The 23,088-nt window shown below is 34.7% G+C and overlaps 1 long non-coding RNA gene across 1 annotated transcript; it reads right to left on the minus strand.

Moving 5' to 3' along the window:
• Positions 1 to 2,495: 2,495 nt before the first annotated feature.
• Positions 2,496 to 23,088, minus strand: LOC118763243. Its single transcript, XR_004998993.1, has 4 exons — positions 23,078 to 23,088; positions 12,705 to 12,708; positions 9,990 to 9,997; positions 2,496 to 2,623 (listed from the first exon to the last, which is right to left on the minus strand). It is a non-coding gene; the product is annotated as an uncharacterized LOC118763243 (long non-coding RNA).

The raw sequence follows: 23,088 nt of genomic DNA on the forward strand, positions 1-23,088 counted from the left end.
ATGCACAACAAACCCGTACCACACGCAATAATTAACAACGACGTCCCCCTAAAACACCACATCCGAACATGGGCTATCGGGACACACCTTTCAATACCGTTCCAAGAACCTGCACCATAAATCACAACACAGCACACCGCAACAATAAAGAACAACTATATAATAGCTACCGTCCCATCCACCGCAATCATTTTAAAGACCCAATACGCAAACACAGAGATACGAGATAGTACAAACAGGCAGAAGGAACCAAAAGTGATAAAAATTATCAATTTACCTCACAAAGAACTAACAACAAACCAAATCAATATACTCTCCAAAGGGCTCAAGTTTACCCCCACTCCACAACACTCCAACTACAACGAGTCGCAAGTTTCTACAGAATTCCACGTCAATTTTAAGGGATCAGAGTTCTCCTTCAAACAGGGGCAACGTTTCACAGTGAAAAGCAGCTTCACATGTGCTTCGGAGAACCTTGTATACGCACGCACTAACCTGCTCTGGGTGTCAAGAGCAATAAATAGGCCAAACAAAAAACAGTCTACGTTGAAGGAGGGCTCTACACAGATCCCAGATCAAAATTCCCAAAAACAGATAAATAGCATTCAGTCAAAACATCGGCATTTGCATCAATAGCAAAAATCCAAGCTTCAAAATTTTACTCCTCTATCAATTCAGGGATGATACAACCGTAGCCAACGAATTAGTAAAGAGACTTTTTTATTACGAAATACAGACCCCTTTTGAACGCATCTACAACAAACGACATATCCACCACGACCTTAGAATAACACACGCAAATATTAAAAATGATACATTCAAGAGATACTCAAGAATTCATTAAAAACAGTCCCAATCACTGCTATAATCCACAAAGAATCACTTTTAGGTCACTTGGTCATTTAACATCATACTACAATCATACTATCCCGCATTCCCTTATTATTCTCTCTTCTTCTCTTTCTCTTTCTTCACCTTCTTCCTCTTCCCCACCTCCTTCCTTACTTTACTACTACTGCAGTTTAGAATAGGACCTACGCAAATATTATAAGCAAAACATTCAAAAGAGATATCTCACGAATTCAATCACTATTACCATCTACAACAGATCACTTTCAGGGCACTTGACTATTTAACATCCTACTACTATCATAGCACTCCCGCATTCTTCTTATTCTTCTTTTTCTTCTTCTTCTTCTTCTTCTTCTTCTTCTTCTTCTTCTTCTTCTCTTCTTCTTCTCTTCTTCTTCTTCTTCATTTTCTTCTTCTCTGCCAAGAATTCACAACGACCTCGAACCCACAAGAGAGAGAGAGACAGGCAGAAACAAGGAAAATGCCGCTTGTATTTGAATATTATGCAAATATTATATTAAAATTTTTTCATTTAATTTTTTCAAAATTTAATTGTTTTCCATACTTACATTGGAAAAGGTGCCAATGACCGAAACCGGTACTGAAATGCTTTTTTATAAAACTATTTCAGCATTTTCTCCCTTGGCTTTTTTCTATATATATCAACTCAGGTTTTCCTTTACAACCTTCTACATATATATATATATATATATATATATATATATATATATATATATATATATATATATATATATATATATATATATATACATACATACATGCATGCATACATACATACATACATACATACATACATACATACATACATACATACATACATACATACATACATACATACATACATATTGGTCATCCCATAAATAATACGGTTTTTTTTATACTTCTTTTATTTTTCAAAATTAAGATAAAATTATTTTCTAATCTAAAATATACTCTCCTTCATTATTTTACAATATTCTTCCATCTATCTGGTAGACTTGCAAGGCCCCTCTTCCAAAATTCAGTTGTCCGTGAAGAAAAATACTCCTCTACCACTGTTCTGACTTCGTCTACAAAATTCATATTTTTTCCGTCCAAATGATTTTGAAGACTGCGGAATAAAGGATCATCAGATGGGGTAATGTCCAGCGAATATGGTTATTGGGGCATCGTTTCCTACTAAAACTGCTCCAGCCTTTGGAATGTCGTCCTCGCTGTATGTGCCGAGCATTATCCTGATGGAAGATCACCTTCCGTCTTCAAACCAAAGATGATAGTTTTACTTCTAGCGCTGACTTAAGCAACTCAAACAGCTCGCAGTAGGTCGCCTTTGTTATCGTTTGGTCTGAGCTTAAAAGTTCAAAGTGGACTAAACTTTTCATATCCCGCCAAACAGATAAGAACACCTTATGTGAATGATGACCATCTTTAGCATGGGGTGCCGGTGTTTCTCCTTTCCCTACCGACTGTCTTAAGTGCTTGACATTTTTATAGAGGACCCATTTCTCGTCATCAGTCATGATTCGGTCCAAAAAAGGTTCATTCGTGAGACGTAACAGCAAATACTCTGGGCGCTATTAGACTCGGAAAGTTTGTGGGAAATCCATTGGCCCAATTCACTGACTTTTCCGATAGCACGCAGGTGTTGATAAATGGTTGAATGAACATATCCAAGCTGCTCTGCTAGTTCTTCAACAGTTACACGAGATTTTGTTCCACCAGGGTTTCCAGGACGTCTTCATCAAGCCCCACAGATCTTCCAGGATGAGGCCTGTCTTCTAGGCTACAGCTTCCGGTTCGGAAACTCTGGAACTACCGTTGACACTGGCTTAAGCTTATTGTCCTGTCTCCATATACTGCATTAATATTCCTCGCACTTTCCGTTGCGTTGTAGCCTTTACTGAACCCATAAATCAAAATATGCCGAATATGTTCGTTTGTGACTTCCATTATAACTTTGAAATAATAACTGTTAAAATCGCACTGCACTCTTTAAAACTTGCACTAAGATTAAGGAAAGGTAAAATTACTACCTGCTTTAATAGCAAGTTGATACATGTAATTTATCCCGTCTTCCTCCGACTTTTTAATTCATGCAATTGAAAAAACCGCATTATTTATGGAATGACCCTATATATATACCTACTTGGAAACTGATAAGTCGCTTTCAATCAAATAATAATAAATAATATATAATATATATTTACACACACACACATACACACACACACACACACATACACACACACACACATACATAGACGCCATGATAGATCGTTAGCTCCTACATGCATTCTTTTCTCTCCTTGTTTTTTTCTGTGTATCTTTCTGTCGAAGAGCGTAGGCTCGAAACGTAAAAGAATTTTTCTATTTCTATTCCTGAGCGCTATACTAATACATTTGTTTGTTTGTACTTCACCTGCCTTCGTCTTTTGTTTATTTTCGTAAACATTCCCGTTACATACATACATATATATATATATATATATATATATATATATATATATATATATATATATATATATATATATATATATAATATATATATATATATATATATATATATATATATATATATGGGTACAGAACGTCACCAACGGTGCAAGTAAGTAACATGAATTACGTTAACAAACGAGGTAAAAACGAGTGAAATACGTGAACGAGAAGAAATGGAAAACAGGACAAGTAAGCACAAAGAAAGGACCCTTGATCAGTTGTCGGCTGTCTATCTACTCCTCTTTTCGAGCATTCAACGACAATATGAGTCTTCAAAGACAGTTGCTCCTATAAATTCTAAAATTAAATTTAGGATTTATGGAAGGTCAAGTTCGGAACAAAAAAATAACAGTGGAACATACAAGGAAACCGAACGAAAACAAACATGGAGGGTCGTTAGACCAGAACGAGAGGAAAATAGCGAAAGCTGGGAGAAACTTTTCTTGAAAAGGGAAAAGATAGAAGAGAGAGAGAAAACATCTCCGCTCTTTTAAACGTTCGTTATGAAAAAGGAAGATGATCACGTGAGGAAAAGAAAGATGGACGATAGTCCCATTTGAGCAACGAAACAGAGAGAGAGGAAATAGGAAGAGGGGGAGAGAGAAAGAGAGATAGAAAACGGTGAAGGAGGGGGAGAAAAGGGAATTAGAGAAGGATGGAGGATGAAAACAGTATAGAGCAGAGAGTTGCATCAAAAAGGTGAAGATAAACTTACTTGGAAATGGATGCGTCGCGTTCATTTAAATAATAATATATAATACAAGATACACATATGCATATATTGTACAGAACGTCACCAACAGTTCAAATAACATGAAATATGTAAACAAACGAGGTAAAAACGAGTGAAATACATGAACGAGAAGAAATGGAAAACAGGACAAGTAAGCACAGAGAAAGGACCCTTCATCAGTTGTCGGTCATCTATCTACTCCTCATTTCGAGTATTCAATGATAATATGTGTCTTCAAAGATAGTTGCTTCCATAAGTTCTAAAATTCTAAAATAAAATTTAGGATTATGGAGGATCAAAGTTCGGAACAAAAAAATGATAGTGGAGATATACAATGAAACCGAGCGAAAACAAACATGGAGAGTCGTTGGATTAGAATGGGAGGAAAATAGTGAACACTGGGGGAAACATTTTTTTGAAAAGATGGAAGAGAGAGAGAAAACATCTCCGTTCTTTTAAACGTCCGTGGTGGAAAAGAAAGATGGTCACATGAGGAAAAAAAGATGGACGATGGTCAATCTTCACCTTTTTGATGCGACTCTCTACTCTATACAGTTTTTTCCTCCATCCTTCTCTAATTCTCTTTTTCTCCCCTCCTTCACCGTTTTCTATCTGACTTTCTCTCCCCCGCTTTCTCTTTTTCTCTCTCTCTCTCTGTCTCTCTCGTTGCTCACACGTGATCATCGTCCATCTTTCTTTTCCTTACGTGTCCATCTTTATATATATATATATATATATATATAACTGTATATAATGCATATCATAATGATATTTATTCTCCGGTTTGAAGTGAGAATATTTAAATATAAACAAATGACTGAAAAATGATTAGCTAACCTCAACCAGAATCGAACTCACAAATCGACGTTTGCATGGCTCCTTGCGAATCTCATTGGCCAAACGCTCGGTTAAATATACTTATACTGTCTTGAAACTACATAAATAATATTTTTATGAATAAACCCGAAAAGTTCTACACACATTCAAACATACATACATACATACCCACATATATACATACATACATTCATACATAGTCAGAAGATGAGAGCTAGATATGCTCAGTATAGATATACATAGATATATAGAGAGAGAGATTCACATATAACTACACACACACACACCCATATATATATATATATATATATATATATATATATATATATATATATATATATATATATATATATATATTATATATATATATATATAAAGCACAGAATAGTAAGGTAGTGAAGAGGGAACGCAATGTTTCTTTTAGCTCGGCAGCTGATTCTGGAAGCTCGGAATTGCGTAAAAATCGTAATGTTCATAATTAGCAAATGGAATGTGTAAAAAGTCATGGCTATGCAACTAGTAAAAAGTCACATTGAGGACATTAAATCCGGCTTCCTTCATCAGGATAAAGATTAGTAAAAGCAGTTCACATTGTAGTGCGAGAGGTTAAAAGGTTTGAAGGGAAGAGGAAGAAGAAAATGAGTAAAGGGCAAGGAGAGAGAGGATGTTAGCGGTTTAGGAAGTGAGAACTTTTCATATAAGCGACAAGAGAAATATAAGGTTGGGAGAGGCAGGGTGACGTCTGTAATATAGGGGGAGTGGAGATTATAGAGGTAGAAGAGAATAACCGAAGGAAGAGGGAAGTGGGTAAGTTAAGGTCAGAAAGGAGTCGTCACTGGTAGTCAGGTAGTTCACTTGGTAGACTTCAAATCAATTAGAGACGGTTGCTGGCTATAGGAAGAGACAAACAATGATATAAAAGAATAGGAGTGGAAGTAGTGAAGGAGGACTGTTGAGATAGAGAATAAAGTACGAAGTGAATAGAGGATGCGCAGACTTTAAATCAATCAGGGATGGAACCCTACCTGCTTCAATAATAGCAACCCAGGGACTGGGTGGGCCAAAAGGTACCTGACAGTAAACCAAAACCATTTAATTCCAAGATTTATTTATGTTTAACAACCGAATGAATTAAACAAAAGCATCTAAATATGAAACGTCATGAATATAGTCCAAACTGAAATCCTTCTTGAGCGACACCTTTTTTTCCAAATGAATAAATAAAATTGAATATTAAGTATTTATGGAATTTTGATTTACTGCCGAGTGACTTTTGACCAACCCTGTATAACAGTGCGATATCCTCTCCCACTCTAGTACTAGTAACGATAACACCACTGGTCCTTCTTCGAAGATAACAGATTATTCGAACCAGATCAGAATAGGAATCAATCCTAACCCAGAGCTACCGGACTCGCATAAATTCGTTTTCAAATCAAGCCTTTAGACTCCCTAGCTACATAGACATACAAGCTCAAATCTTGGAATATTCCCTACAGCTTACACTGGTCCATTGCTTATAAAGCTTCCCCGTACAATGCTAGCCACCGTGTTTTTAGGTTGCATTCCAGGGAATCGTTCGCCATCATAACTCTTCATTACTTAATAGGTTCTCTGACGCAAACTTTTCATGTAAGCACAAATTTTATTCCCATTACACAAACTCTTTATAATCTCTCCTAATTATGATTAAGCCCAAACTTATCACTTAGCTATGTTAACAGAATATTCCTTCTCTTCCTCTATCCTCTTTGTACATTTCTCCCTATCTCAGCATACTTTCCTTCTCCTCTACCCCACTTCTATTCTTTTATTTCATTACTTGTCTCTTACTGTTTTACACTATAACCAGCTTCCATTCTTAATTGATTTCAAACCTGCTTCTTCCCTATTCTCCTCGAACCTTTTCCCCTATCTCAGCAATCCTCCTCTGCTACTCTCACCCCTATTCTTTCATTTCATTGCTTATCTCTTCCTGTCTTTCTCTATGACCAGCAACCATCTCTAATTGATTTAAGGACATACTCGACCACCAGTGACGCCTCCTTTCACCATACTAGCATTTACTTACCAAGGCTCATCTCTCATACTATAATACAGACTTCGCCCACCATCTCTGCGCCTCATATTTCTTCTTGTTCTTCTACCTCTCCGTTTCTTCTCCCTAAACCGCTTATATCCTCTCTCGCTCTATCTAGCTATCACTCTCTACCTACCTTTTACTCATTTTCTTCTTCCTCTCCTCTTCAACCTTTAAACCTCTCGCACTACTATGTGAACTGTTTTAGCCAATCTCTCTCCTGATGAAGAAAGCTGGATTTATGGTAATATATGTATGCGACTGTTTACTAATTGCATAGCCAAGACATTTTTACACATTCCATCTGCTAAGGACGAACATTACGATTATTACGTAATTCCGAGCTTCCAGAAGCAGCTGTCGAGTTTTAAAACTGTGCATTCTCTCTTTACTACTCTGTATTATGCTCTATGTAAATATATTTGTTTATATACATATATAAATATGTATATGCATCTATATATGTGTTTATCTTCTAAATATATATAGGTATATGTATCTATCTATATATCTTTCTATATATTTATGTGTATCTACATATGTATATGTGTTTATATATGTGAAACATAATCGTGTTTATCTGAATCACTAAATACATACATGCATACATTTTATGATCTTTATTAGGCATGGTGATACTAAATTGTTAGAACCCAATACGCTTACGCTTTAGAGTAAACATCGGGTGAATATAGAACGTAATATCAATTAGTAAATGACAAAAAACAGGAGTTACTAATCACTTTCACTAGTTTACAGCTGTTTCTATTGTTAGAAGCTTGCATACAGAGCTGAGTGCTCGTGCGGCCTATCATAACTTCATGAAGTATACGTCTATTGCGGAAAACATTTAAAGACATACATTTGATTACATATAGAACTATCATATAATATAGTTTGCTTTCGACACCCGTCACGAGATGTACGTACATATATGTAAACCAGAAAAAACTCACGCACGTATGGACACATGCAGAGGGATAAAAACATACACCCACGTATATACATGTGTGTCTTTATATCCATACACACATATACAGGTACAAATATATGCATATGTGTGTGCGTGTGTAGACGCACGTATACCAGGTATACACATGTTCAAATAACACACATACATATCACTGTATGAACCAGAATATTGCATATTTCTATACGCCGCTCGACACAATGCGCTTCCTCGCATTGTAGTAGCATTCGAATGTTGCCATGCTGTTGGCTAGGTGGGAAAGCCAATCCATTGCAGGATTACCTATTTACAGTCGAGTGAAGCAACGGGAAATAATGTCTTTTGCGAAAAAAATACAACGCACCGCTGGTCCAGGAGTTGAAATAACGATCTTCCGATCATGAGTGCAACACACACGCGCGCGCTAGCACGCATACACACGCATGTGCACACACATACATTTATATATATATATGTAATACATATATACATACATATTATGTATATATATATATATATATATATATATATATATATATATATATATATATAGAGAGAGAGAGAGAGAGAGAGATGGTTTTGATTACAGTATATCCATAATGGATTAGAGTACATCAAAGTGAAGCACGCCACAAATTGAATGATGCAAAACAAACAGTAAAATAATCCATGAAATGCATCGATGAGGGAAGTTCACTGCTGTTAGTTAATCCACAATTCTAATAGTATCCAAGAGTATCCAAAATTATCCAAGTATGAATGGAAAATTAAGCGTAGCATAAAGATATAATAGAAATAGACAGATGATTTAACTGGTTTTGTAACAATTGTTTCGCTAGGAATCTTTATGGGAACATAACATAATACAACTCCTTAGACTGCGTAATATTTACATAACCTCCAATTCATCAGGCTACCAAATAAACATGCGGGTGTAGCAATAACCATTTTAGCCATTTTGAAATATGGCGCGAATTGGCAATATGACGTAATGTCTTTGCCGAAGAATTATTAATTTCGTTTTTTTCCATTGGTTAATATAACTGCTCATATAAAGATTCTAAAAGTTTCGTAAAGAATATTTGTCATGGGTTTCGATTCTTTTTAGTGAAGTTGAGCAGTTATAAAAACCCTGGATTTTGGGAAAAACTTCAGTGTTTGTTGGATGTCACTGAACTCCACGGCACTCACTCTTTTGAAACATCGGTAATTTTCATGCCATGTCTAAAGTTAATCACAAGTCTATTTTGATTTGTAGATTAATGTATTAGTTAGAATTAAGAATTAGTTAATGAATTCATAGTCGTTCTTCTACACGACAAAGTTATCTTCCTTTCCTATTGTAAATAATATAAAATGTTATATTTATATAATAAAACTAATTAAAAGAAAATGTTTCTCTTCACGTTTGTTTTTCAACTGAGCATAAATAAATATGCATCTCTGTAATCCTTAATTTATATTTTCTTATAGCGGTTTAAAGGACACGAAGAAAATATTCAACATACATGTCATTAATATAGCGTTTCATGCGTATATGTCTCTATAGGGTTTTAGGTATAATGATAACACTTTAGTATAAGTGACGTTGAATCATTATATTCTCCCTTACTCAGAAAAAAGCCAAATAAAATAATATAACCTAAGAGAAAGCTTAAGGTAGATAAACAAAAACCGCCATAGGAAACGGGCATTGACTTATCCATTAATGAACACATCAAGTGAAATTTCTGATCAGAATTACCAATATTTAAGAAATTTAAGGTAGACGTGTCTCCAACCTGCGAATATAGACGAGAGGATAGTGGAATGAGATCGCAAATATAAGGAAAGGTAAGAAATTTTCAAGAAAACTGAACTGCAGAAGGTTTTTAGAGAAGAAACCCACCTCAGGTTAAATGTTTCGACCCTTAATTTATTACACTCTAAGGGGACAGGCCACATCTAGGTTATCACTTCTGGGTGCCTTTCTGCTGATACATTTTTTAACTGCTTGGATATTAGAGACTTGTGCATTAAAACCGCTTGGAGATTTCATCTACTTAAAATTCTCTGTTGACTTAGCTTTCAAACATAATTAAGAAATAACGCTGGTTGTCATGGTAGTGATGAAACATGACTGCTACCACAATGACTCGCTCAGAGTTACTTAGCGTTAAAATGCCTTCAAACGATATGGAGGTCCTTTTTGTTTTCTCCTCAACCAGATCCAGCTGGAACACCACTCCCCCGTCTCTCTTATTGCTTTTAGGGCTTCAGTCCTGTTCTTTCCAGATCATAAGCAGATTTACCCACAAATCCTCTGACTCTGACTTCTATGGCAAGAACCTTGAACCGGAACTTGGCTTCCCACAGGATGTTGACCAAAACTGGCGTATTTTTCCGTATTGAACACATGCACTTCTATTCTACTTTCACATAGCACAGTGAGGTCAATCAAAATCAGTTACTTCGATGAACTGGAATGAAGCATGAAGTTCGTACTCAAGCCATTCTTCATGATGATTTCTGGCTGTTTTGCTGATCCTGTGAGGTTTGCCGAGCATTCCCAGTTATCCGTCCCACCCAGAAGACTCCATTTCCGTGCTCCGTGTGACATAGCTGTTCCTAGCCATGGTTTACTTCTTCCTGCCGTATAGAATGTTGTTGGCGATTCTGATTCTATGGATTTTACTTTTGTAGTAAATGCATTAATATAACTTAAAAAGTCAATAAGTCTAGCGACATCATCCACAGAGGCTAGTAGAGACAGAACTTACTTGAAAACTGCAGATAGCAGGCGCCAAGCATGGCATTTAACCCTATCAAAATATATTCAAAGGCAGTTGCCAACGCTGCTCAAAAAATAATTTACTCTACCATATTACTTTAAATTCAACGTTAGTTTTTCATTCAATTAATATTGATAGAAGTGTTCCGAAAGAATATTATCGAACATATAGAATATTAGCGTAATCTAATGGAGATCCTGCTAATAATAATACAGTGAGAATAATTTAGGGTAAAACAGCAGATTAGCTAAGTTTTCTGTAAGATTCTTGAAGAGGGTGATGGAAAGAATATGGAGTAAAAATAAAAGAAAAAATAGAAACAAAATAAGATAAATGAAGTAAAGACAAAAAATGATATGATAAACCAAGTAGAGAGAATAAATTTGATAGAAAGATTATTGGCATAAACAGGAAAACTATTGGCATACCAAATAAATAAATATATTCACCCTACAATAATGAAAGTTGTATAGATAATACACTGTGTTGACTTAAAGATATAAATGTATGAAAAGACGTACGTTGACCTCCAAAGTCTGTAGATGCCAGTTAATTAAATGCAAGGAATATTTTTCTTGAAAGGCCAGTTCTTAGTTGTGAAAGAAAAGCAGAACCGATAAACACGATAAATAAGCCAAAGACGTTAACTTAACGTTTATATCGACCAAAAGAACCACAAATTATTTAGAATAAAATAAATCACCTGAAATTTTACAGGTGCAATAGATAGGTATAACATTACCGAGTGATTTTAAATTATTGGGATTAATAAGAAAATAGCCTTTGTGGATGACTTAAATAGAATATCAATGCGTTTAATTAACCCTATATTTACAACCTTATTCTACTAATTAACCCTATATTTACAACCTTATTCTACTAATCTTACTCTCTAGATTGGCAGATTAGAGACACACTCACCTTAATTTTCTTAAATATTGATAATTCTGATCAGGAATTTCACTTGTTATTAATCTATTCATTAATCAATAAGTTAATGCTCACTTGATTTGGCAGCCTGATGAGTTAGAAATTATGTAATATATAACGCAATCTAACCAATTGCATAATACTTATGTTCCAGTAAAGATTCCTAGTGAAACAATTGTTGCAATACATGATAACTCGTTCATGTTTTTATTATGTACATATGTGTGTGTGTATGTATGTATATATATATATATATATATATATATATATATATATATATATATAATATATATATATATATATATATATATAATATATATATATACATACTTACATTTATATATGCATATATATATATATAAATGTATATGTATAATATATATATATATATATATATAAATGTATATGTATATATATATATATATATATATATAGAAATTCGGGGTGAGTACTTTGGGAATTAAAAGACAAATGCATAGGCTTCAAACTCAGATCGTCCATCATCGGATCAGCTGCACCTTATTTAAATAATAGAGCAGGATGCCAACTATGTTGTGTAGAACTCCTGAACATCTTGAAATTCAAAGACAAACACAATCTTATTAACAAAAGGTCAGAGTTCAAACCATCCTGTATACACAAACTTATTAATACTTTCAAATACTACAAAGCTTAGGTTTTATACCAACTCCCCCATGCAATTTCCTCCCACCCGGTGCAACCTGTCGGCTCCAGCACATCCCGCTTTCCTATATGTGCGTGTATATGCGTATGTGTGTGTGTATGTATATGTATGTGCACATATGTGTACGTATGTGTACATATATATATATATATATATGTGCGTGTGTGTGTGTGTGTGTGGGTGTGTGTATGTGCATATATGTTTCCCTGCATTTTCCTCCTATATATACAAATTTTGTCTCCCATATATGACTTCTTTTCCCTACATATTTCTTCTCCTACACCCATATCCTTCCTATATAGTCTCTTTACTTCCCTATATCTATACCCTTTCACATTTCTAACTCGGATGTTGAATGCACACCGCCAAACTCCACTTCCCACCCTTCCAATTTTCAGTTCCCCCCGCCCGCCCCTACGTGGGCACTTTTAACACACACCTCTAACTTTCAACCACCTTCATCTCATGTTAAACTTTACCAAATTACATTTTTATCTTATTTTATTTTATTTTTATTTTTACTTTTATTTTTACTTTTATTCTACTTCCATTTATTCTCATTTTTATTTTCATCCCTTACCTTAACTCTTATAATTTTTATAATTTTTATATTTCATTTCTAACTATTACATTGTATTTCTTATTTTATACTGTATTTCTTACTTTTATTTCTAATTTTTACCCTTACCCTCATTCTTACCCCTAACTTATCGCTTTACATCTCTATATATGTTTATTTACTTACCTATGGATCCACTTTTTGACTATACGAGCGTCCGTGTACGTATGTATACGCATACATACATATACACATGCATATATGTACATATGTACGAGTGAACATCTACGTCTGGATGTACATACCCCGTATTTCCCTTTTTTTACATGTTTTCTTTTATTCATATGTTTACACGTATTTGTATACATATTTTAATATCTTATAGCTATACCCATATGAGCGTATGTCTCTGTGTGTGTATGTAAGTGTATATGTGCACGCACATACGGACACACAGCCGTGTGTGCGTGCACGTATAGACATGAGTGCGTGATTCTTTACATACGTTCTTATATACATCCTTTAATATCTTATATCTAGACCTTGAAGCGTGGGCATATGCGTGTGTGTATGTAGGGATGGGCGCGCGTATGTACATGTGAGTGTGTACACGTATAGTGTCCGTGTATACATGCGGATATTCTGTTGTATGTATGTATGTGTACGCGCGTGCCTGTAGGTGTGTGTATGTTTATGTACATGTTTACACGCGAGTGCGTGTGTATGCTTATAAGCTTGGAGGCGTATATGTACGCGTGTATATGGGTGTATGTATCCATGATGGTATGTATGTACTAGAAGTCCAATTAATTCAAGGAACCAGATTAAACGCTCAACAGCTCTGATTTACAACACATTAGGTCCCCAGACGAAACTGTTGATTTACTGAGAATTCTACAACTAAATTTTATCAATCTCCTGACCACCATGCTTGGTCCGTAACCTCTATACATCCCTTATCTTTATATTTTTTTACATTTTTATCATGTTTTTTTACTTTTATTTCTATTTCTATTTTTACTTTATAACCTTATGCCTTTACATTTATTTATATTTCTTTATATTCTTTATACCCCCTTTACATCTCCTTATATCTCTTTATATCTTTATGCTCTACATTTTTATATTTTTCTATACTTACACTTTTTATACATTTTTTATCCCTCGTCCTGAATTCTCGCCCCTCCATCTTCACGTCTATATATGTATTTATTTATTTACATTACTTCAACATCCAATTTTCCTCATTCTACATTGAGAGAAGAAAGAGATGGACGCTTCAATTCTATGCTGCTGCCGAATTATGTCGTACGCGAATGAGAGGATTTGCATCCCCAACCAAGAATTTTTGATGTAACACATGTCCTTGTGGAAGCTGTTGTGCGCGGCTGAAGAAGGCCACAGACATACATTATGCATTGTTATAAATCTGTCTAATAAAGGCCCGAAACATATGTACCGCTGAATCCTTCGCATCATGTTTTTATTTTGATCTATATATATATATATATATATATATATATATATATATATATATATATATATATATATATATATATATATATATATATATTATCGATTGTACATACTCAGTGTGTGTGATTTGTTTATATACCGCATTTGCCGTGGAACAGCGTCTGGAATAGCTCTAGTATATGATTTATATACAAATAGCGTAAAAACGATTTGTTGATGTGCCTCGGCATAGCACATGTGAAAGTAAATTAAATTACAGATTAAAAGCAGCTCTGGTAATGTAAACATTACCGACCACACATACACAGTGTATACATTTCGGTTCGGTTGATCCAAGTCCGTGGTATTAATAAGCCACAATAATAGCGAAGTATCGATTATTGAATCTCAGATCCAATCCGAGGTGAGTTGTCTCGCCTAGTCTATAACATTCAAGTGTTCATTAACACCTAGCTGTGTAGGGAGCTATTCTAGACACAAACCCACATTAAATTCAGCATATAAACAAAATACATACACTATATGAGCGATCGATAGTTTTTACATCATTAAATTTGCTTTTAATTAGTACTTTGATTGGTGTTTGTGTGAATGTATGTATGTATGTATGTATGTATGTATGTAATTATGTATGTATGTATGTATGTATGTATGTATGTATGTGTGTGTATTAGTCTCTGGGCGTAGTTTTCCACTCTCAAATCCACCAAACTGTATTAAGTCATATATGATTCTATATATAATCAATTTTATGAATTGTTTGTTCAAGCGTTATTGCAGGTATGGATTATATACGTGTGTGTAAATATATAGGTTTGGTACAACAACCCGCTCTTGTACACACACAAAACACACACACACAAACTCATACATAGATACATATAAGAGAGCAAAGTGTACGTACGCCGCTATATATATATATATATATATATATATATATATATATATTATATATATATATATATACAAAATGAGACAAGCACGCAAAACATCCAGACAGTTGGGTGATGCACAAAAGGGACAACAAAACATCCAGATAGACGAAACAAAGAAAACAAGGACGGGTCATTCGAAGTTTTCTATCTTCAGTCAAGAACCAGATTATCCTCGCAATTTCGGCTGATATTGCGCGGATAATCTGGATCTTGACTGAAGATAGAAAACTTTGAATGACCCATCCTTGTTTTCTTTGTATCGTCTATCTGGATGTTTCGTTGTCTCTTTTTGTATCACCTAGCTGTCCGGATGCTTTGCGTTCTTGTGCCATTTTGTATTTTTTATACATACATACATACATACATACATACATACATACATACATACATACATACATACATACATACGTACATACATAGAATTCCCTGCATTCAATAAAACAGTGACTTCCAATATGTTTGCAGTGCCAGTACTCATACCAACATTTGGGCTGCTTGATTGGACGCTTAATGAGCTCTGAGCCATTGATGTGAAAACCCAAAAAAGCCCACAAAAGCGACATTGAGGAATGTAAGACGCTTTACCATTGCTATTACCCCTAGTGAATTGAAATAGGATGTAACTCCCATAACCTTTGGAAATTATTTCTGGAAGTGACTTTCTTAACCATAATATGTAATCCCATAACTTATATTACCTTGAAATTGACTTTTTACCATTTCTTACTATTTTTATTATTTTATTATTTTATTTTATGATTTTACCTTACTTCCTCACATGTTAGATTCCTAACATTATGGTCTCTCCAATGTTTGTTCAACCTTTGTATAATCCCTGTATATTACTGGTATGATGTGTAAACCTTGGTAAGTCGGACACCCCCAAAGCAAAAACAGCTGTACTTCTTCACCAATTTATTCTTATTCATTTATTTATTTTTAGTTATTTATTTACTTGTTTATTTAGTTATTTATTTTCATTACTTATACATATGGTTGTAATTAATTAATAAATAGATCCAAATGAATGTATACAGGCTGATGTTTGTCGATTGATTATCCTCTCCATTTTCTTATTTGCCTTATAAATTCTGGGTAAATGTTTGCTTTATCCCCACTCATACCTATTATTCAATTGCGCTACTGCCCTTCAACAGTAAGCACATGTATATAAATACGTAGGTATACATCCAGTAGTATTTTGGATATTTATTAACTCTTAGATAGTTGTTTAACCTCTAACTCATACAGACATATATATATATATATATATAAGAGTAGATCGTATACGAGTGGGTATATATTTGTAAAAAAGAAGTTTGAAAACGCCACTATATTAGATAAATTTTAATTTTCTTATGAATTTTACATGTTTCGGTTCTACTACAACCCCAACCACCACCATGGTTGCCAAAACTACCACCAACAGTAACTGCTACTACTGCCATTTAAGCCACTGGACATACTACTGCTGCTGCTAGGACTGCCACAACTTAGCCGCCACAACCAATAAGCTGCTGCAACCCCAACCACCACCACGGTTACTACTACTACGACCAACAATCACTACTGCTGCTACCATTCCATTGGAACACAAGGAAACTAAAAAACAAGCACGCGGTTCCTGTTGATACCAGCAAGAAACAATAATGAACTTCTTTACTACACTCAACTGTAATATAGCGATTATACCTAATACCGACAAAACACCACCACATGGATTCTATTGAGACCAGTAAGAAACAATTATGAACTTTTCTATTACACTTTTCTTTCTATAATATTTTTATAAGGTTCGTTTTTTCAAGAACCGAAACATGTAAAATTCATAAGAAAATTAAAATTTATCTAATATAGTGGCGTTTTCAAACTTCTTTTTTACAATTATATATATATGTATATATATATATCACTTCATATCTTTCAGATGTTCGCTCCAAAGGCTCAGTTTTTTTCTACCTTCGCCAGTACCTGATGTATTACATTCAGGCAATCTTTTCAGCTTTTTCCTGGAAGAGTGATGAATTACCACTAGTTTTGTCGTTAGTTTGACACAGTGTAGCGACCATAATTGAAAGCAATAGCCTTAGCGGCTAAGATCAAATATGCTGGCGTTCCCGTGTTCTGAATACTCGCAGAAGTTTGCCAGCCAGTTGCCTGCTCATTGCTGCTATCTTAGTAATATGCACATGGAACGATGCCTTATTCCTGTTGTAGTAATTCTGAATATATAATCCCAATATCTCATGGTTCTGTGTCTTCTGATTGCAATGTTTTTGTGGGTCGATCGCTATGCGTTTAGAATTTCCAGCATTGGACCGCACATAGTTTTCTTCAGCCCATTTGAATATGGCGTTTAAATCTCACTCTAGGTTTTTTATAAGATCGAGGTTCTTGATTGCCGGTGATATTTTGTATCGTCAACATAGCCGATGATTTGTGACGTATTATTCTATGATCAACTTTATTAAAAGTCTAGCTCAAATCGGGATATATCACAATCTCGTCTGAGAGACTAAACTGCTGTTTTAGTACCCAGCTATAATTGTATAGGAGCTGTGTGACAGTGTTTGGTGCCACTAAGCAAAATATATTCTACTGAAAATTTCTCTTCTACAATTTTTTCCTTATCTTTGTGTGAAACCAGATGGATAGGCTTCTGGGTTTATTCTCTGATCTGCTTTCTCATTTATGGAAAAGGGTATAAAGTAGCTAGTTCTAAAATTGTAGTAACAATACTAGACGGTAACAATTTTTGCCACTATAACATGACTGTTCTACACACAACTATGTTACTACATTTTAGCCTCCAGGAAAACGTCTTTTGCAGCTGGGCAACGACATACAACCTGTATCTGATATATTGTGACTAAGGGAGCGAATCACCCCCCCCCCCCAGCTTGGCAAGACAAGTAGACCGTGGTTTCTGGGTCTTTACCTGTCATCAGCACTGGATACCTGCCTGCTAGAGATGGCAGTGATTCATCCCTACTCACAATATATAAATAGAGAAACGACAGACAGCCGCTGATCTCGTAACGATCAAAGTAACTAGTTCTAAAATCTCTAAACGAGATATAAATACCTTTTTCTTTTAACTTACCACGTGCATAGAAGTTTTAGAAAAGTATCTGCACTTGTTTTGCTGGCTTTCTTCTATATCTTTAAGAAAATTGTGAGAAATCATCAGGGCCCGTTACTGTGATTTTTATCCATTCATGAGTGACAAACAAAAGAAATTATTGTGCATCCTGATCACAGCATACACCTTAGCAATATGATCATCATCCGTCATCGTGAAAGGTCATTCAGATTTGAGTTGATATTACAACTGCGTGGTGTAGTCTCCACCTACAGTGTCTTGTGAAACTGATAGAGAGAAATGACGTTATAAAACCCACACAAGAAAAAAAAATCTGAAGTAATGAGTGACGATGAAAGTAACTCGATTAAATACTTAACATATTACAATTATAATCGATTATGCACCTTAAAATAACAAGCTCGGAGGATATCACAAAACATTAGCACATTAGAGATTTCATCTTTAGAAAGAAATTATATTAATAGCATCAGTGTCGCAAATTCCACGTAACAACGATCGTTCAACCGATCATAGACTGATCATTTGCAACCGAAAAATTGTAATTATGCCAAAAAGAAACAAATATGTAGAATGATTAAGTATATTTCATAATTCAAGTAAGTTAACTATCCGAATCCTTTCTAAAATGATTTAAGGAAAATTTGGAAAATGTTAAACTTGAAAAATTAATTTTAAAAACCGAGATTATTTTGATGAAAGTGGTGAAAGCATAACTTAACAATTCATAATTCATTAAAAGGATCCGAAAAAGATGTTTTTCTTAAATTCCGAAAAAGGAATGAAAAAATTTTTCAAGTAAAAACACTAAACATTTCTCTCGTGTTCTGCATTGTCCTCGGTCTTCATGATCATCACCTTTCTTAAAAACTGTCTTCATGATCATCACCTTTCTTAAAAACATATTCTTCCTTAAATTGTTTGAAATTCTGAATTGTTGGTTCGAACAGTGTTCTCAATAAATAAAAAAAGCTATTAATATTCTACCTTCAAAAAGGCGCGGATGACATCCAGCCGAAATCTAAAGAAACAAGTAGTTCCATATTTATTGACAATCTCGTCGACTTGTTTAATCTTATACATCAAAATTAAAAACTCCCTTAAGAATTCAAAGTTCTCTTCATCAGTTATGGTTATAAGGGTTACACATAGTCGTACGACTATCATGCAGTATTTCGATTTAATGAAAAGCAAACTAAATCACCAAGGTGATTTCTGCAGTGAACTTGGAACAGTGGATACGATACTCTCTCTTGCTAATCGATAGAAAATTCCGTAAGCAAAACTGTAATTTGTACATTTGAATAAATCTAACGGAATAGGTTGAGCTTGACAATCGAAATTTTGGGGTAATAATGGAACTTAGATCTCAGGAGAAATTCTTTAGAAAGATTATGACCCTACTCAGTGGCAGGATGATCTCTGTTGCATTTACGGTATCAACTGGTATTATACAGATCATGTTTTAACCCCAACGATGTTCAGTGTTTTATTCAATGAAATTCTTATTCATCTATCAGATTGTGTAACATTTATAATTTATACACAAATGTGAAACAGCACTAGCTGTAATATTTTGTATGATAAAAAAAAATCTTCTTGAAGAGACTTGTGTTGAAATCAGTATGTCACTAGATTGCTAGAGACAATGTTTTGACCTGATTTAATTTTTCAGTGACGAATACCCCGGGCATTCAGAGATTAGACAAAACGTCTTTTTCCGATAATGAAATCGATAAATTAAACACTTCTTTGTGCAAAACCTAGCCACGTTAGAATTGAATTTATATATGATCTTGAAACAGCATTAGTATGTACAAAAGTGTGTTTGAGAACTTTCTGAAGCAAAATATTGCAGCTAGAGCCATTCCATCAGTGTATATAAATTCTAAATGGTATTTTAATGTAATGCTGTTTGTTTCAAATGCGTATATTAATTTAATTCTTGTTTGGCAACTCACTTGGGATTCGGAGCGAGATCCTGTTTTTTAAAGTCTCTTTTACCTAGTTTCTCAGAGAAAATATGTTACAGCTACTACCGTTCTGTGTTTGTATTATTGTCTCTGCCTTAGCGAAGGCAGAGGTATTGTTTTCAGTCGTCTTTGTTTGTTTGTTTGTCTTTGGACAACATATCTCAAGAACCGCTGGATGGATTCGGATGAAACTTTCAGGGATGTTTTGCCTCGTGACTGGCATGATTTGGATCCATTTGGTACCGGACAAGGATTCTGGATTATTTTTCCGGTTTTTTTTTTTGCTTAATTTTTAAGGGCGGTCGGGTTCATTTTTAGTATTCTCGTTTGTGAGCGCAGTCGAGTTTATTTCAGATATTCTCATTTTAAAATTTATTTCTAGCTAATCGTTGAGAAGACGTTGGTGTTGCTTTGGCGGATGTTGCGCTCTGTGAGTGCTCTTGTATTATAAATGTTACACACACGCCGGTTTCAGTGCGTACATTAATTTTGTTTTCTTAGACATTGAAATCGAGTATGGATCAGATTCTAAGTACCGCAAAAGTTTATAATCTGTCGCGAAAATTAAATCTTCTCAAATTTGAGATCCTTTCCCCGATGACTGCACTTTGGCTAGTAAGTCTGAAATAGTACTAATAAGATAAGAAGTTTTTAGCAACGTCAACACGTTTGGTGCAGCATAAACAGTTCTTTTTCACTCTCAATCATAGAAATTAAATTATTGTTGTTATTATCATTATTATTATTATTATTATTATTATTATTATTATTATTATTATTGTTGTTGTTGTTGTTGTTGTTGTTGTTGTTATTATTATTATTATTATTATTATTATTATTATTATTATTATTATTATTATTATTATTTATTATTATTATTACTTCTCAGTCTCTTCTGTTCTGGTAGATTTTGTAAGAGCGGACACCTGCCTGTTATCAGAGGTCTTTCCGCACATTACAATCTTTTATAATGGTTGTCCCCTGCAGAGCAATTTTTTGGCCTTGCATTACTCTCATGTCAATTCTGATTTCTCTGACAAATTTCTCGAACTTGTTCTTCTTTATCTTACACAACACTGTCTGGTCTAGGATTATCATTATTATTATTATTATTATTGAGTGAGAGAGCAGTGCATGCCATCAAAGTGACACTGGGGTAAAATATACGAAACCCAATATACCCATCATGACTACCCGTCTGATAAAGGTACACCAGGCACATGCATCACAACCATATGTGCGCGACATGGTGATCTCATATCAAGATAAACAGCACATGACCTTGCAGGTGGGGCCCAGTTAGAATTTTCTTCAGGTTGAGTAGCCCATCCCGCTCAAAAGGTCCCTGAATAAGGGTTGTTTAAGGATGTTGAAAGAACTACCCATGTTTCCAGAGGTGAATTATTCAAACCCCAAAGAATCCCTCTCAACACATGGCTATGATGCTCCCCCACTACTTCTGCTCGTGATCAGAGATGCACATATCGTCAGCCACTAAGGGACATGCTCAACTGGTTATGGTCAAACAACTGACAAGCAAATCTGTGGTATTGAGCAGAATATTTGCTGTAGCTCATCTTTTATTCCAAGACAAAACAATGTACATGATAACACTTCCAATCAATTAAGATCAGAAGCCATGAGGGCCACTGCCTGGTACTGCATCAAGGCATTTATTATTATTATTATTATTATTATTATTATTATTATTATTATTATTATATTATTATTATTATTATTATTATTATTGAGTGAGAGAGCAGTGCATGCCACCAAAGTGACACTGAATATTATTATTATTATTATTATTATTATTATTATTATTATTATTATTATTATTATTATTGAGTGAGAGAGCAGTGCATGCCACCAAAGTGACACTGAAGTACAAATATACGAAACCCAATATACCCATCATGACTACCCGACTGATAAGGGTACATTACACACATACATCACAACCATATGTGCGCAATATGGTGATCTCATATCAAGATAAACAACACATGACCTTGCAGGTGGGGGCCAGTTAGAATTTTATTCAGGTCGATCAGCATATCCTGCTCAAAAGTTCCCTGAATAGGTTTGTTTAAGGATCTAAAACGAAACACCTATTTTTCCAAAGGTGAATTATTCAAACCACAAGGAATTTCTCTGAACAAATGGCTATGATGCACCCTACTACTTCTGCTCGTGATTAGAGACACATAGGTTTTGAGGGCTGTAAGACTGTGATGAGCTATCTGCTTGAAACTGAGAGGTTCTGTTCAAGCAACAGCGCGTGTGGAATGAATTCGATGATATCATGCAAAGTATAGCCTTGTTATATTGATGTGAGTATATGTAGAATGAACGCACCAGTTATAGCAGGCTTATTTGATGTAGACACACATTGAACAATTGAGAATTAGCTCAATTTATACGTCAAAAATACTGCGGAGGTGAATTCGCAATAGTACTCGGTTATGTAACTGACCCTTTTTCGGGAAAGATTTATTACGCGCTCAACGTGAGAAATTAGGAGTTGAGTAATTGTTTTCCCCGGGTATATTCAATATTGAATGTCATCACTATGTAGTGAATGCGGTATGTTTGTGCAGTATTTAGGGGCTCCAAAGGTCAAATTTGACTATGCATTTGACTGCGCAAACCCTAAGCAAGATATTTTAAAAGAAGACTGGTAGTTACCCATTCATACAAGTTTCCGGC

Source organism: Octopus sinensis, linkage group LG4 (assembly GCF_006345805.1).
Source record: "Octopus sinensis linkage group LG4, ASM634580v1, whole genome shotgun sequence".
Classification (NCBI taxonomy): domain Eukaryota; kingdom Metazoa; phylum Mollusca; class Cephalopoda; order Octopoda; family Octopodidae; genus Octopus; species Octopus sinensis.